Source organism: Topomyia yanbarensis, chromosome 3 (assembly GCF_030247195.1).
Source record: "Topomyia yanbarensis strain Yona2022 chromosome 3, ASM3024719v1, whole genome shotgun sequence".
NCBI lineage: Eukaryota > Metazoa > Arthropoda > Insecta > Diptera > Culicidae > Topomyia > Topomyia yanbarensis.
Window position 1 is genome coordinate 82,182,310 of NC_080672.1, and position 15,849 is coordinate 82,198,158.

The 15,849-nt window shown below is 37.8% G+C and overlaps 2 protein-coding genes across 4 annotated transcripts in view; one reads left to right on the top strand and one right to left on the bottom strand.

Moving 5' to 3' along the window:
• LOC131690024 (orexin receptor type 2-like) overlaps positions 1-11,675 on the bottom strand; it is a 651,430-nt gene extending 639,755 nt beyond the window's left edge. For all 3 annotated transcript variants that reach the window (XM_058975467.1, XM_058975468.1, XM_058975466.1), the window contains exon 1: positions 10,987-11,675. The gene's annotated coding sequence lies outside the window, so the exon portion shown is untranslated. The remainder of the gene's footprint in view (positions 1-10,986) is intronic.
• LOC131687026 (uncharacterized protein DDB_G0271670-like) overlaps positions 1-15,849 on the top strand; it is an 81,882-nt gene that overhangs the window by 26,018 nt on the left and 40,015 nt on the right. The gene's annotated exons all lie outside the window — the stretch shown is intronic.

The following is a 15,849-nucleotide window of genomic DNA, read 5'->3' on the forward strand; positions in this document are numbered from 1 at the left end:
AAAATCACGGTTAAATAAAAAATAAAACTATTAAAAAATTTCAAATAGTTTATAATTTTCACAAACTTATTAGGAAAAATTGTTTAATAAACTTTCGTAATATTGTGTAGGAAAAAAGCTGAAAATTTCAGTATTTTCTCTATCTGCAACATATAAACCCTTAAGTATACCAATTAATTGGTATACGAATTGGAATAGGTTCGCCAAATTTTGGAAGAAGTCTATAAAATAACCCCTTGAAAACTACCTAAAAATTGTAGTTCGATGCAATAAAAAAATCTCCACAAAAGCAATGCACCTATTAATGTGAAACACAGCGAATAATACATACAATAAAGACCCATTTTTATCAGTCGCATGGTGTATTTTAGGCTGACAAAATGGGGACATTGACTAAATCGGGCATTTTTTTCTTTATAATAAACTGAAGCTGTTTAAATATTCTTCTCGTCTCTTAATGTAGTCTGATAACTATTTCTGATTATGATGAACTTTTTATTTTCACATATTTCGCATATCTTCATGATAAGGAAAAAATGCTCAAGAAAGGATTTACTCGAATTCAGTCTTGTTCGTCTGCTAGAGCCCATCAAACATATGTTCATCTTTGGCTGATAAAATCGGGGTTTCAATGTGTTATAATAGATATTCAGCATTCGAAGAAGTTTCTTGTGAACGAGTGTAGAACGACTTTGTTTTTACTTACTTGAAATCAGCGGCGTAGCCAGAAATTCGGTTTGGTGGGGGTTTGGTGAAACTCGATCATACTGTCCAAACGACATAATTCCGAAACCGTAATTTTTGAAGTTTTAAAATTATGCAGAATTAATTTTTCAGAAAATAGTAACAGAGTTCGTGTCTTTAGCGAATTTGTTGAGACTTTATTGTAGTCATGAATATTAACCTGAGAAAATTCACCATAAATACTTCTTGGACGATATACCGTCAAAATTATTTTATCAAATGATGCGCTGTTCGTTTGTAAAACTCATCGAAGATACTAAACCTCCGAAATTGGCGGTTTCTAAATGATGTTATCTTGACCTTAAATTACTGTTTTTGAACATTTGACCTATACATATAATTGGTCATACAACAAAAATCAAATGCTCATCAAAATCGATCAGGACCTGCTAGAGTCGAATGGAAATCGTCATTTTTCATAAATTTCTCTCTACATTCGGAAAGTGTTATCCTCGTTATTAATCATAATACGTTTTCGTCTCAACTCGACGCATTCCCAAAAAAAACCTGTCTTAATCCACCTAGTGGTGCAATTGTGCTTGTCTCATTTGTCCAGACTACGATTCCATGGCATGTTCAATACAATGGTGAAAATGAATATTACATGTTCAGTACGATTTGCACATACATACAACGGATCGACAGCCACGATCTTGAGATACTATGTGATACTGAAACATCGCTTGAAACCAGTGGTGGATCATGGAGAAAGATCCGGGAGATCCGCGTCCTGCCGAAAATTTTCAACTTGTTAAGAAATTTTAAACTAGTTACATTTCTTATAAAAGAAATGTATAGAATTCGCTCAAACTTTCAAGATTTTTTCCGAGGCCCGGAGGGCCGAGTCTTATATACCAATCGACTCAGCTCGACGATTTGGGACAATGTCTGTGTGTGTGTGTGTGTGTGTGTGTGTGTGTGTGTGTGTGTGTGTGTGTGTGTGTGTGTGTCTGTGTGTGTGTGTGTATGTAACGGACAAATTCTCATTCGTGTTTCTCAGCAATGGCTGAACCGATCTTATCCAAACCAATTTTAAATGAAAGAACTAAAAAAACAGTATGAACGCTATTAATTTGTTTTTGATTCTGATGTTTAGTTTCCAAGATATGAATGTTTGAATGCGTAAAAATGGCGTTTTTTGCAGTTTTTTTAAATTATCTGCCGAAATTGACAATATAGATTAACAATTTATATGTTTTTAGACAGCTTTAACGAATACCTTTCGAACAAGCTATAGATTGTTGAAATCGGACTATTATCAAAAAAGATATTTAACATTAAATGCGGACGAAAGATTTTTATCATTTCCCATTGCCAGAAATATGACCAAAAACATGTAATCTATTATTAACGCCAAAACGGCTTATTTTAGGTCAATAGTATCTTCGGAGGATTTAATGGAGGCAATATGCCCTTTCTTATGGTATTGTGCTTTTGCTGATTAATCCCCCTATGAGTGAGATATTTTCACAAATTTTCTTAGAAGTGATTATATCGAAATGATGCCTTCAGCAAATTTGTAGCTCTTACTTTTGCGAATAACTTTACTAAAAACTTTAAATATCTATTTTGAATACTTTAAAAGTTATTGCTTGTTGTTTGTTGATTACTCTTTGTCGCCTATTTATTGTTCAATATAGTAATAATCCATTGAAATAAGCTAAACATTATTTCGATAAAGCGAATTTTGTATTTCATTTTACTATTTACAACCGCTAGAAATAATCACAGAACACTTCCAAGTTGTCTGGAAGGAACTTGATAACTTATCAGTGCAAAAATGTTCATTTGTGCGAACCTTCTGACTGCAATTTTTCTAACTTATAACCATCGGATCGATCTGAAACATATCGGAAAATAAAAGCGAAGTAAATAACTCCAAGCAACGGCGTAGCCAAGAGAAGGTTGTAGGGTTTAACACCATACAACTCCTCCCCCCCCCCCCCCCCCCCACCACACCCAAAAAAAATATTGGATTGAAGTTGAAAATGTGTTGTTGCTGATTTAATTCAATATTACAATAACAATTATCTGATACGTATATTGATAACCTGTTGCTGTAAACATCATGAAGACTTTTGATAAATTGTCCGAATGGGGTCCTGATATGTAAGTGATCTCGGTCTTGATTTCATAGTTGTCTAATAGCATCAATATCAAATTCCTGCCTGAAAACATTCCAATAGAAAATTCCAGAGTTCTGTAATCAATCGTAATCCTCAGATTCCTTTTCAAATTGAGCTCGCTTTTGTAGAGATGCACTGTAATAAGTGTCTTTATTTAATAGAAAGCGAAGTTGAAATTGATTTAATGTCTATGAAACATAGAACTGCTCACCAAAAAATGCACAACTTTCAACATTTGCTAAAAATGTTCTTGCCTTTCTCATTCACTCTAAAATTCGTCAATCTAATCCCGACCCGGAGGGCCGAGTGTCATATGCCAATCGACTGAGTTCGTCGAGATCGGAAAATGTCTGTGTGTGTATGTATGTGTGTATGTGGAAAAAATGTGACCTCTGTTTCTCAGAGATGGCTGGACCGATTTGCACAAAGTTAGTCTCAAATGAAAGGTACAACCTTCCCATCGGCTGCTATTGAATTTTTTATTGATTGGACTTCCGGTTCCGGAGTTACGAGTTGAAGAGTGCAATCACACAGCAAATTTCCATATAAACTGAAATGAAAAATTTTCAAAATCAAATTTGTATTTTTGATGCCAAACGACTTTAAAATGCATGAAACATTGAGATTTGATGTAAACTCAAAAAAATAATGTTTGACAAACATTGATTTTTTTGGACTTTGGTACATTTTTGCCTTTCTCATATAGAAAGGTTATGCAATCACTCTAAAAATCGTCGATCATACCGGCCCGGAGGGAGTATGCAGTGAGGGGTTGCTACTTTAAAATTAAAACTAGTTTAAAATTTCTTAACAAGTTGAAATTTTTTTGGCAGGACCCGGACCTCCCGGATCTTTCTCCATGATCTGCCGCTGGTTTCAAGCGATGTTTCAGTATCACATAGTATCTCAAGATCGTGGCTGTCGATACATTGTACGTATGTGCAAATCGTACTGAACATGTAATATTCATTTCAACCATTGTATTGAACATAACCAGCCATGAAATCGTAGTCTGGACAAATGAGAAAAGCACATTTGCACCACTAGGTGGATCAAAAAAGGTTTTTATTTTGGGAATGCGTCGAGTTGAGACGAAAACGTAATATGATTAATAACGAGGATAACACTTTCCGAATGTAGAGAGAAATTTATGAAAAATGACGATTTCCATTCGACTCTAGCAGGTCCTGATCGATTTTGATGAGCATTTGATTTTTGTTGTATGACCAATTATATGTATAGGTCAAATGTTCAAAAACAGTAATTTAAGGTCAAGATAACATCATTTAGAAACCGCCAATTTCGGAGGTTTAGTATCTTCGATGAGTTTTACAAACGAACAGCGCATCATTTGATAAAATAATTTTGACGGTATATCGTCCAAGAAGTATTTATGGTGAATTTTCTCAGGTTAATATTCATGACTACAATAAAGTCTCAACAAATTCGCTAAAGACGCGAACTCTGTTACTATTTTCTGAAAAATTAATTCTGCATAATTTTAAAACTTCAAAAATTACGGTTTCGGAATTATGCCGTTTGGACAGTATGATCGATTTTCACCAAACCCCCACCAATTGTAAAATTGGTATTTTAATTAACGTAAGGGCGATACTTCAATGCTGATAGGTGGGACCGAAAAAGTAAACAATCGCCAAAGGGTCGATACTATCATTTTGTCAATTTCAATAGCAAACACAAATTTTAATTTAATAATTTCAAATACTTCATGAAGTTTTGGGTTTCGATCACTGAACCATGCAATCTAGGATGTAAAAACGTGTTTAATCCACCTAACAGTGTGATGAGACATTTCTTATAACTCTTATCACTCTCTTCGGATATTATATCGTTTGAGAGCATTTAGAACTTGATGCTTCGCGATGTTTTTGATAACACATACTACATGGGATAGTGGCAGGACTCAGAGAACCGCTCAAATCAGCATAGGACAACATCAGTGCTAGAAATCTCAAACCAAATCAATGGGAAAGCGAAAAAATGGCCCATAAAATAGACATACCAACGAATTATTGTTAACGCTCTGTTAATAAAATATCTATATTGTGGTGGATTTTTTTTTTAAATCGATTTGAAGTTTATACTTTACTCAAATTTCCAACGCGACTGAGAACTAAGAAATCAACGCTTTTTCTTGAAAAGGGCGATACTAGCAGTGATACCATTCAAAGAAAATCAACAGTGAATATTTCCAGACTTGGTTTTATTTCCTATTTAAGAACTATTGTGTTTTTTGACATCCTAGATTGCATGATTCAGTGATCGAAACCCAAAACTTCATAAAGTATTTGAAATTATTAAATTAAAATTTGTTTTTGCTATTGAAATTGACAAAATGATAGTATCGCCCCTTTGGCGATTGTTTACTTTTTCGGTCCCATCTATCAGCATTGAAGTATCGCCCTTACGTTTTTTTACAATAACTACCGTTTTACACCACCGATTTCGTCCGGGTTTTTTCAATAGAGATCATTGTTAATATTTTCAGCTGGTATCAGTTTGATAATCCTAAAATATACGAAAATAACAGTTTCGCCTCTAAACTGCTAGCAAAAAAAGTATCGCCCTGTTTGTTTGCATGGAGCGTGGAGGGCGAAACTTTAAATAAACAAACAAAAATACAGTATCGCCCGTTGTTTTTTTTGCTGTAGTTTAAGAAAGCAATATCGTAGAATCAAAAGTTTTAGGTTAATTTGTTACGTTTCAAAGCCCTCATTCGCATGTAAGAAAAAAGCCCTATGTTTACATTTGTAAGTATCGCCCTTTTCACAAAAAAGCGTTGAAATGAAATCGCAGCTCCTGATATCACGCTATCTCTGAAGTGCATGCGTGCATAGTTTCAAATTTTACTTCGACATCGACTTTTTCTAAAGGTGACTTCCCAGTAGTATTCTTGATTTGAATTATTATCGCTAATCCTAATGCCAAAGAACAAATAAAAACCTCACGAAAACGAACCGTTTGGGAAAATCATCATCATTACTGGAATTTTCATTTTCACGAATCTTTTCGATAACCTTCCGTCACTTGCGTTAATGCACTGGGTGCACAGTGCTCTAAAAATCTAGCGAAATCGTCTTAGGGCACCAGCGGGTCTGTAAAGAATACTAAAAATTAATTTCTATTCCATAATTTTCAGTTCAGCAATTCGAGAGTTCGTGCTCACCGCAAACCATGAAAAATAGACTACGTTGTGAAGCGATGATCACTATTTATTAAAAAATCACGGTTAAATAAAAAATAAAACTATTAAAAAATTTCAAATAGTTTATAATTTTCACAAACCTATTAGGAAAAATTGTGTAATAAGCTTTCGTAATATTGTGTAGGAAAAAAGCTGAAAATTTGAAAATAAATCTGAGAATTATGATTGATTACAGAACTCTGGAATTTTCTATTGGAAGGTTTTCAGGCAGGAATTTGATATTGATGCTATTAGACAACTGTGAAATCAAGACCAATAGATCAGTTACATATCAGGACCCCATTCCGACAATTTATCAAAAGTCCTCATGACGTTTACAACAACAGGTTATCAATCTACGGATCAGATAATTGTTATTGTAGTATTGAATTAAATCAGTCTGCATCAATAAATTTTCAACTTCAATCCAATATTTTTTTTGGTGTGGGGGGGGGGGGTTGTATGGTGTAAAACCTCAAAACCTTCTCTAGGCTACGCCGTTGGTTGGAGTTATTTATTTCGCTTCTCATTTTCCGATATGTTTCAGATCGATCCGATTATTATAAGTTAGAAAAATTGCAGTCAGAAGGTTCGCATAAATGAACATTTTTGTACTGATAAGTTATCAAGTTCCTTCCAGACAACTTGGAAGTGTTCGGTGATTATTTCTAGCGGTTGTAGATAGTAAAATGAAATACAAAATTCGTTTTATCGAAATAATGTTTAGCTTATTTCAATGGATTATTACTATATTGAACAATAAATAGGCGACAAAGAGTAATCAACAAACAACAAGCCATAACTTTTAAAGTATTCAAAATAGATATTTGAAGTCTTCAGTAAAGTTATTCGCAAAAGTAAGAGCTACAAATTTGCTGAAGGCATCATTTCGATATAATCACTTCCAAGAAAATTTGTGAAAATATCTCACTCATAGGGGGATTAATCAGCAAAAGCACAATACCAAGAGAAAGGGCATATTACCTCCATTAAATTCTCCGAGGATACTATTGACCTAAAATAAGCCGTTTTGGCGTTAATAATAGATTACATGTTTTTGGTCATATTTCTGGCAATGGGAAATGATAAAAATCTTTCGTCCGCATTTAATGTTAAATATCTCTTTTGATAATAGTCCGATTTCAACAGTCTATAGCTTGTTCGAAAGGTATTCGTTAAAGCTATTTTAAAACATATAAATTGTTAATCTATATTGTCAATTTCGGCAGATAATTTAAAAAAACTGCAAAAAACGCCATTTTTACGCATTCAAATATTCATATCTTGGAAACTGAACATCAGAATCAAAAACAAATTAATAGCGTTCATACTGTTTTTTAGTTCTTTCATTTAAAATTGGTTTGGATAAGATCGGTTCAGCCATTGCTGAGAAACACGAATGAGAACTAGTCCGTTACATACATACACACACACAGACACACACACACACACAGACATTGTCCCAAATCGTCGAGCTGAGTCGATTGGTATATAAGACTCGGCCCTCCGGGCCTCGGAAAAAAATCTTGAAAGTTTGAGCGAATTCTATACATTTCTTTTATAAGAAATGTAAAAACACAATAGTTTTTAAATAGGAAATAAAACCAAGTCTGGAAATATTCACTGTTGATTTTCTTTGAATGGTGTCACTGCTAGTATCGCTTTTTTCAAGAAAAAAGCGTTGATTTCTTAGTTCTCAGTCGCGTTGGAAATTTGAGTAAAGTATAAACTTCAAATCGATTCAAAAAAAAAAATTATTTTTGGCTCAGTACAATATAAATAACCCCTTTAGGAAAATTCAGTTTTCCCACCACAATGCATTGATTGAGGAATTTAGATATTTTATTAACAGAGCATTAGCAATAATTCGTTGGTATGTCTATTTTATGGGCCATTTTTTCGCTTTCTCATTGATTTGGTTTGAGATTTCTAGCACTGATGTTGTCCTATGCTGATTTGAGCGATTCTCTGAGTCCTGCCACTATCCCATGTAGTATGTGTTATCTAAAACATCGCGAAACATCAAGTTCTAAATGTTCTCAAACGATATAATATCCGAAAAGAGTGATAAGAGTTATAAGAAATGTCTCATCACACTGTTAGGTGGATTAAAAGCGTTTTAATTTTAAAGTAGCAACCCCTCACTGTATACTCCCTCCGGGCCGGTATGATTGACGATTTTTAGAGTGATTGCATAACCTTTCTATATGAGAAAGGCAAAAATGTACCAAAGTCCAAAAAAGTCAATTTTTGTCAAACATCTCAATGTTTCATGCATTTTAAAGTCATTTGGCATCAAAAACACAAATTTGATTTTGAAAATTTTTCATTTCAGTTTATATGGGAATTTGCTGTGTGATTGCACTCTTCAACTCGCAACTCCGGAACCGGAAGTCCAATCAATAAAAAAATTCAATAGCAGCCGATGGGAAGGTTGTACTTTTCATTTGAGACTAACTTTGTGCAAATCGGTCCAGCCATCTCTGAGAAACAGAGGTCACATTTTTTTTCCACATACGCGCATACACACACATACATACACACAGACATTTTCCGATCTCGACGAACTCAGTCGATTGGCATATGACACACGGCTCTCCGGGTCGGGATTAGATTGACGAATTTTAGAGTGAATGAGAAAGGCAAAAACATTTTTAGCAAATGTTGAAAGTTATGCATTTTTTTGGTGAGCAGTTCTATGTTTCATATACATTAAATCAATTTTAACTTCGCTTCCTATTAAATAAAGACCCTTATTACAGTACATCTCTACAAAAACGAGCTCAATTTGAAAATAAATCTGAGGATTATGATTGATTACAGAACTCTGGAATTTTCTATTGGAATGTTTTCAGGCAGGAATTTGATATTGATGCTATTAGACAACTGTGAAATCAAGACCAATAGATCAGTTACATATCAGGAGGACCCCATTCCAACAATTTATCAAAAGTCCTCATGATGTTTAAAACAACAGGTTATCAAACTACGGATCAGATAATTGTTATTGTAATATTGAATTAAATCAGTCTGCATCAATAAATTTTCAACTTTAATCCAATATTTTTTTGGGTGTGGTGGGGGGAGGGGTTGTATGGTGTTAAACCCCAAAACCTTCTCTTGGCTACGCCGTTGGTTGGAGTTATTTATTTCGCTTCTCATTTTCCGATATGTTTCAGATCGATCTGATGGTTATAAGTTAGAAAAATTGCAGTCAGAAGGTTCGCACAAATGAACATTTTTGCACTGATAAGTTATCAAGTTCCTTCCAGACAACTTGGAAGTGTTCGGTGATTATTTCTAGCGGTTGTAGATACAAAAATGAAATACAAAATTCGTTTTATCGAAATACTGTTTGGCTTATTTCAATGGATTATTACTATATTGAACAATAAATAGGCGACAAAGAGTAATCCACAAACAACAAGCCATAACTTTTAAAGTATTCAAAATATATATTTGAAGTCTTCAGTAAAGTTATTTGCAAAAGTAAGAGCTACAAATTTGCTGAAGACATCATTTCGATAAAATCACTTCCAAGAAAATTTGTGAAAATATCTCACTCACAGGGGGATTAATCAGCAAAAGCACAATACCAAAAGAAAGGGCATATTACCTCCATTATATTCTCTGAAGATACTATTGACCTAAAATAAGCCGTTTTGGCGTTAATAATAGATTACATGTTTTTGGTCATATTTCTGGCAATGGGAAATGATAAAAATCTTTCGTCCGCATTTAATGTTCAATATCTCTTTCGATAATAGTCCGATTTAAACAATCTATAGCTTGTTCGAAAGGTATTCGTTAAAGCTATCTAAAAACATATAAATTGTTAATATACATTGTCAATTTCGACAGATAATTAAAAAAAACTGCAAAAACGCCATTTTTACGCATTCAAACATTCATATCTTGGAAACTAAACATCAGAATCAAAAAACAAATTAATAGCGTTCATACTGTTTTTTTAGTTCATTCATTTAAAATTGGTTTGGATAAGATCGGTTCAGCCATTGCTGAGAAACACGAATGAGAATTTGTCCGTTACATACACACACAGACACACACACACACACACACACAGACATTGTCCCAAATCGTCGAGCTGAGTCGATTGGTATATAAGACTCGGCCCTCCGGGCCTCGGAAAAAATCTTGAAAGTTTGAGCGAATTCTATACATTTCTTTTATAAGAAATGTAAAAATGAAATGGAGCGGAAAAAACAGTTTTTTCTTGTTGTTGATCCTTTACGAATTGGTTCAAGTATTTATGTTCCTGTTTTATGAAAACCGGGTACATAAAAACGCAGCAATTATACCAAGTGATAAACACCATCCATACATGCAACTTCCTGAACAAGACCGACAGTTTTGAAGAGGCTACATTCATTTGTGGTTGATATTATTCGCTTGGCTGATTTGCTGCATTTTTAATGTCACAATGGTCGTACTTTCAATACAATAACCCGTTAATAATTGAATCAGGGAATTCTGCTTCGATTGATGGGAATTCATTATATATTAACAACGCTACATGCATTCAACATTGTTGTGGAATTCGTGACATGTTTTATTACGAAAATTTTAGAAGGGCGCCTAAATATAGATAATGGAGAATAACTTTACTAGCGGTGAAGCGCTTCTATCGAACGTTTTTGAAGTGTATGATTCCATTATAAAATTAGAATAAAAAATCTTAATTTTAAGAATCTTCCGGTTGTTTTTAATCATATCCAACAATTGACATAAATTTATCACATCACTTTCTATAACTGGTAATTGGCTGCTCAACGTAGGTAAAATGAACATTTTTATTTTATGAATTTCTAATACACGTCTCTTTACAACTCTCTGCTTGATTAAAATTGGATAAAATCGAAAAATAGTTAAATCAGAAAACATCATTACCTTTTCACTGATCTTAACTGATCAGCAACAGTTTTTCGAATATTTTATCACTAGTACATAAGGACATTCGTTGATCGAAAAATTTAACGTATAATGATTTAGATTCCCATTCACTTTGAATTGATCTGGTAGATGTCTAATCCGTTGTTTTACAAATCAACAATCCACCTCTCAAACTGTTGAAGTTATCCACAAACACCTCACAGCTTATCATTAACCTATAACTTCTCCATTAATAGCCTCATCTCAGGTAACACAAGCACGCTACATTTACACGGTGAATCACACTCACTAAATTACATCCTGCTCGATGTCCCGGCCAATCATATCCATAAGTACTTATTTACCCTGACCTTCCTTCCCCATTAGATTCACACCGTGAAATTATCCAATCACTCAATTAGGCCCCCGTTCAGCTATGCAACACCTCGAAAATGGAACCGAATCCAACTCCATAGGTTCAGAGCAAACTGACGACGACCGATCGACAACGACCGCGACGACAACGACGACGACTACGACGTAAACGTCCGAACCGCGCCACTTCAAGTTCAAGACTAAGCGAACTGAACTGCCCACCACCCAGCATCCATTCAACAGTCTCTAGCAAACTGTGTGTGCCCGCGCAGTGTTCAAGATCCACGCCGCGAAATGGAACGAAACCGAAGGCCGTCCTACCGGTAGCAATGATTCCCGGCGACTGACTGACAAGGCTCTGGAACCGGCTGGCTGGATCTGCGTCCGCGAATCGAAAACCGAAATTCGCGCCAAAAACAACCAACCACAACCGTATTATGCCACATTCGTCATACACCACAATCCACAAGCCGGCAGATTGGATGGAACCGCGGGGGCGCATGCTCACCTCTGCTGGCAGCACAGCAGCTGTTATCCATGCAGATGCCTGGGGAAATTCGTTCGGTGGTGGTTCGCTCTCTCGCTCGCTAGCAAGCATGCCGTTCCAAACCACGTGCAATTCCAGCCGATTCTCCGAGCACACGTTTTACGCTTCTTACTGCATGAAGCGGAAGGGTTGCACAATCCGCAATCGCGCCTGACACGTACTTGCGAGGTCATATTTAAACGGAGATGAATGTTGAATGATCTCTAGCTGGGATTAATGTAGTTGATAGCAGATACAATTAATTCCAGCAAAATTGGCGACTTGATTCATTTGATAATAGCTCCTGTTAACCTGGTTTGGGTGCGCACGAAACAGTAATTAAAAGAAATTCTGATGTTCTAGATGTAAAAACAACTTGTTAACATAATAGCTACAAGCAGAATTATTGATCTTATTCTTTATCTATTGCTTATGATGCATCGGGTACATGTCGGCTAACAGAAGAATTGAATTAGTTATTGGAGAGACGTTTCGAGCTCCTCACATCAGAATCCGATACTAGCTTAGTGACAGGACTAAGCTAGCTTCGGATTGACGCCAGCTCCAAAAAAATTAAGAATTGATTTTATATGAGGTTCCATTTCATATGCGGTACATACTCGTAGCTGTTTTTTGCTGTTGTTGTTGTTGTTGTTGTTGTATTTTGTTAGCGACACTTTAAACCGACAGTGGTGCATTCGTGTCGAAAGGAAGGTAGTTAAAAAAATCGATTCATGGTATATTACATTGCATTTTACAATTTTTTTTATCAAATCCGTTTCCTTGAGCAAGTTAAATAATTCCGTTTCGTTGTCATTGTCGTTGCCGAGTGCCGCTCGTAAACTCGTCGGCTCGAAATCGTACTTTTCTCTGGCCCCGTCGTATTTTCTACAGTGGAGGATTATATGGCGGATGTCCATGGTGACTCCGCTGCAGTCGCGCACAGGTGGGGCCGTCTTCATTAGTAGAAACTCGTGCGTTAATCTGATATGCCCTAATCGCAGCCAGGTAAGCACCCATTGATCAGCCGAGTTTTCGCGGTCAGTCCAATTCACCGTGTCAAATTTGATTTCTCGTAGTTTCACTTCAGTGGACGCTGACGACCGTTAGTACCATTGGTTTCGGATACTTTGCTTGATTTGGTTGACAGCGTCTGCTCCCGTCTCCTGCGATGCGGTATGCTTCTTCATTGCCGCGAATGCCTGCGTGCCTTGGAATCCAGCAAAGAATGATTGGACGGCTTCGAGTTGTTTTCAGTCTACTGAATCCACGTTGTTGCGATGTGCCAGCTTCTAATGCCGATAAGCAACTGGCCGAGCCGGACATGATTACCAAATCGCTGGCCATGTTGTATGCTACTAGCGCTGTCGAGAAGATGCTGCAATGCGATGGAAGGCCAACCGATTCTTGAAGATGTTCTCCAAACACTCCTGCACCTACTGTGTTGTCGTCTTTTGAGCCATCTGTGTAGACAACTGTTGAACGGCTGAAGCGACGTGCCAGGAGCTCCTGAAAAGCAGGCCGAACAATTTCCGAAGGATGTTCAGCTTTCACACGTTTTTTTATGTCCCAGACAATCTGAGGCTTGGGTTCGTGCCACTTTCGTCCAGTTAGACACGTACGAGTGCAAATGTCTGGGAAAGGGGTTTCGACCACCTCCACCAAACGACCGGAGGCTCGATGTACCAGGGGAAGAGCAGCACTATCCCTGCTTTTCTCTAACATTCGGATGGCCAATCGAGCAGGTCGAATGACAAAGTACCCGCTTCAGCGATAATGGCTAAGATTGGGCTCGTGACATATGCTTCGGATGTGAATCTAATCATCCTGTTGTATGCAGGTGCGAGAGTTTGGATGACGGCATCTCATCCTCTGATTACGAGCCCCATGCCGTAAAACAGTCGAGAGGTAACAATTGCTGACCAGATTTGCAATAGAAACGTACAATGACCACGGGATAATTTCGCACCGAGCATCTTCAGGATACGCAGCCTGGATTCGTACGCTTGTTCGTCATTTTACAGTGAGATTTAAAGTTGAGCAATCGGTTGAAAGTGACACCAAGGTATCTTAGTTGCGTTTGGGTTGGAACGGCTACACCATCTACCTTTATCGCCTGCATGGATTCACGGCGTACGTTAGGGCTGCAATAGAAGATGCTAGATTTCGTTGTAGGTATCGTAAATCCAACACTTCTAGACCATTTATCGACGGCTTTCACTGCGGACTTATGTTTTCGGTAGAGCGATTGGTCTTTCTTCCCCCATACGAAGAAGCATGAGATCGTCGGCGTACAGAAAGACCTGTACGGAATTCGGGACCACGCGGAAGATGGATTGCATTGCTACAAGAAGTAGCGTAGCAGAGAGCACTGAGCCCAGCAGCACACCGTTTTCCAGCGAATGCGCTGACGACGAATGCCCCTCCACATTGACCTGGAACGTTCTTTCGGCCAGAAAACTCTTCAGGATGTTTATCATTCTTCCACGTATCTTCCATTTCTTTTGTGTGCGTAGTATGCTATACCTCCAGGTGATATCGTAAGCCTTCGATAAATTAAGCGACGCTGTCAAACAGTGTTCATTGTGGTCTGGTCAGGACCTCTCTAGTTCCGCGGAGTATGTGTCAGTACCCCAACCGGACCTGTTCTCATTTGTCGAGACGCCCGTTCGCCTCTAGCTCGGTAGTCAACCGTCGATTCACCATCCGCTCGAATACCTTTGCCATACAGCTCGTTAAAGTGATTGGTCGGAAAGCAGATGGACCCGTGTCGCTTGAATTTGGCGGCTTTAGGATGGGTATAATGATTCCAGCTCTGCACCATATTCTGTTGTAGAGCTCTAGCATGGCAATTTTCACCGACAATGGCAGTCGCTAAAGCATTGAATAACCGATGCAGTCCGGTCCTGAAGACCCGCTCCGCCCTCTGTCGAGTGCCTACAGCAACTCATTCTGTGTGAAGTCGGAATTATATATATCGTCAAAGTCTGGTGAAAAGTGTATTCGGTTTCGTTCAGCCTTTCCCTTCTTCCGTTGGAACAGTTGTGAATATCTGGAGGTTACGGATATTTTGCTTTAGTGTTGTGCCAGTTCATCAGCTACTTTTTCCGGCTTGTCAGTGTATCCACTGGATCGTGTAATGACACTTGAGCTATGCTTACGTTTCCCTCTCCGCGTGTTCACCGTCTGCCACATCTCTGACGTAGTCTTCCCACGATCGCTGCTTGACGTGCTGGATTGACTTTATCGCAGCCGCCCGCGATTCTTGGAAGCCTTTATATGCATCAGCTTTCCGTGGGTCTTCTGCTTGGATACTTTTAAGCGCTGTGAGTGTTTTCCTACGTTTTTTGTTGGCTGCTTTCATCTCCGGACACCACCAGCTTTACTTAACAGTAGTGTGCGGTATTGCAGTGTTTGCAGCAATGATCTCGACGAAACGCTCTATTGAGATATCGACGCCCGATCGTATAGCGCTGGGAGTCAGTCGTTCGTAAGCTGTCCAATCTGTTTGGTTGTACAGCCATTGCTACCTCTTTGTTTGAACCTGAGATGATCCGGGAATTGAGACGATTTAACATTGTTGAGTACTGGGAGGGACGTAGACTGATGCCATCGTCATTTATTGCGGCAGTTGTATCCGAACTGCGATTTTCTGTATATTGTCGACGACATCGATTCTCTGAATGCTACACCGTTGCGAATAGCAAGACCGACTCTTTGTTGTCATTATCGACAACTCCCAGTTTTCAACAACAGAGTGTAGTTGTAACCGATGAAATCGGTTGTCCACTTTAGTTTCCTGAGGTGCTATCAGGTTCGGTCCGTACTCGCAGATCAGCTGTTTAAGCTCGCTGGTATTGATTCGCAGGTTCCGGATGTTTCATTGAAGTGCGCAACATTGCTGTCTCGACTGGCGGAAGTCGCTGATGAAGAAGATGTTGATGGCGAAGGTTCTCGCCGGCGTGTTTCGTTGGTATCGG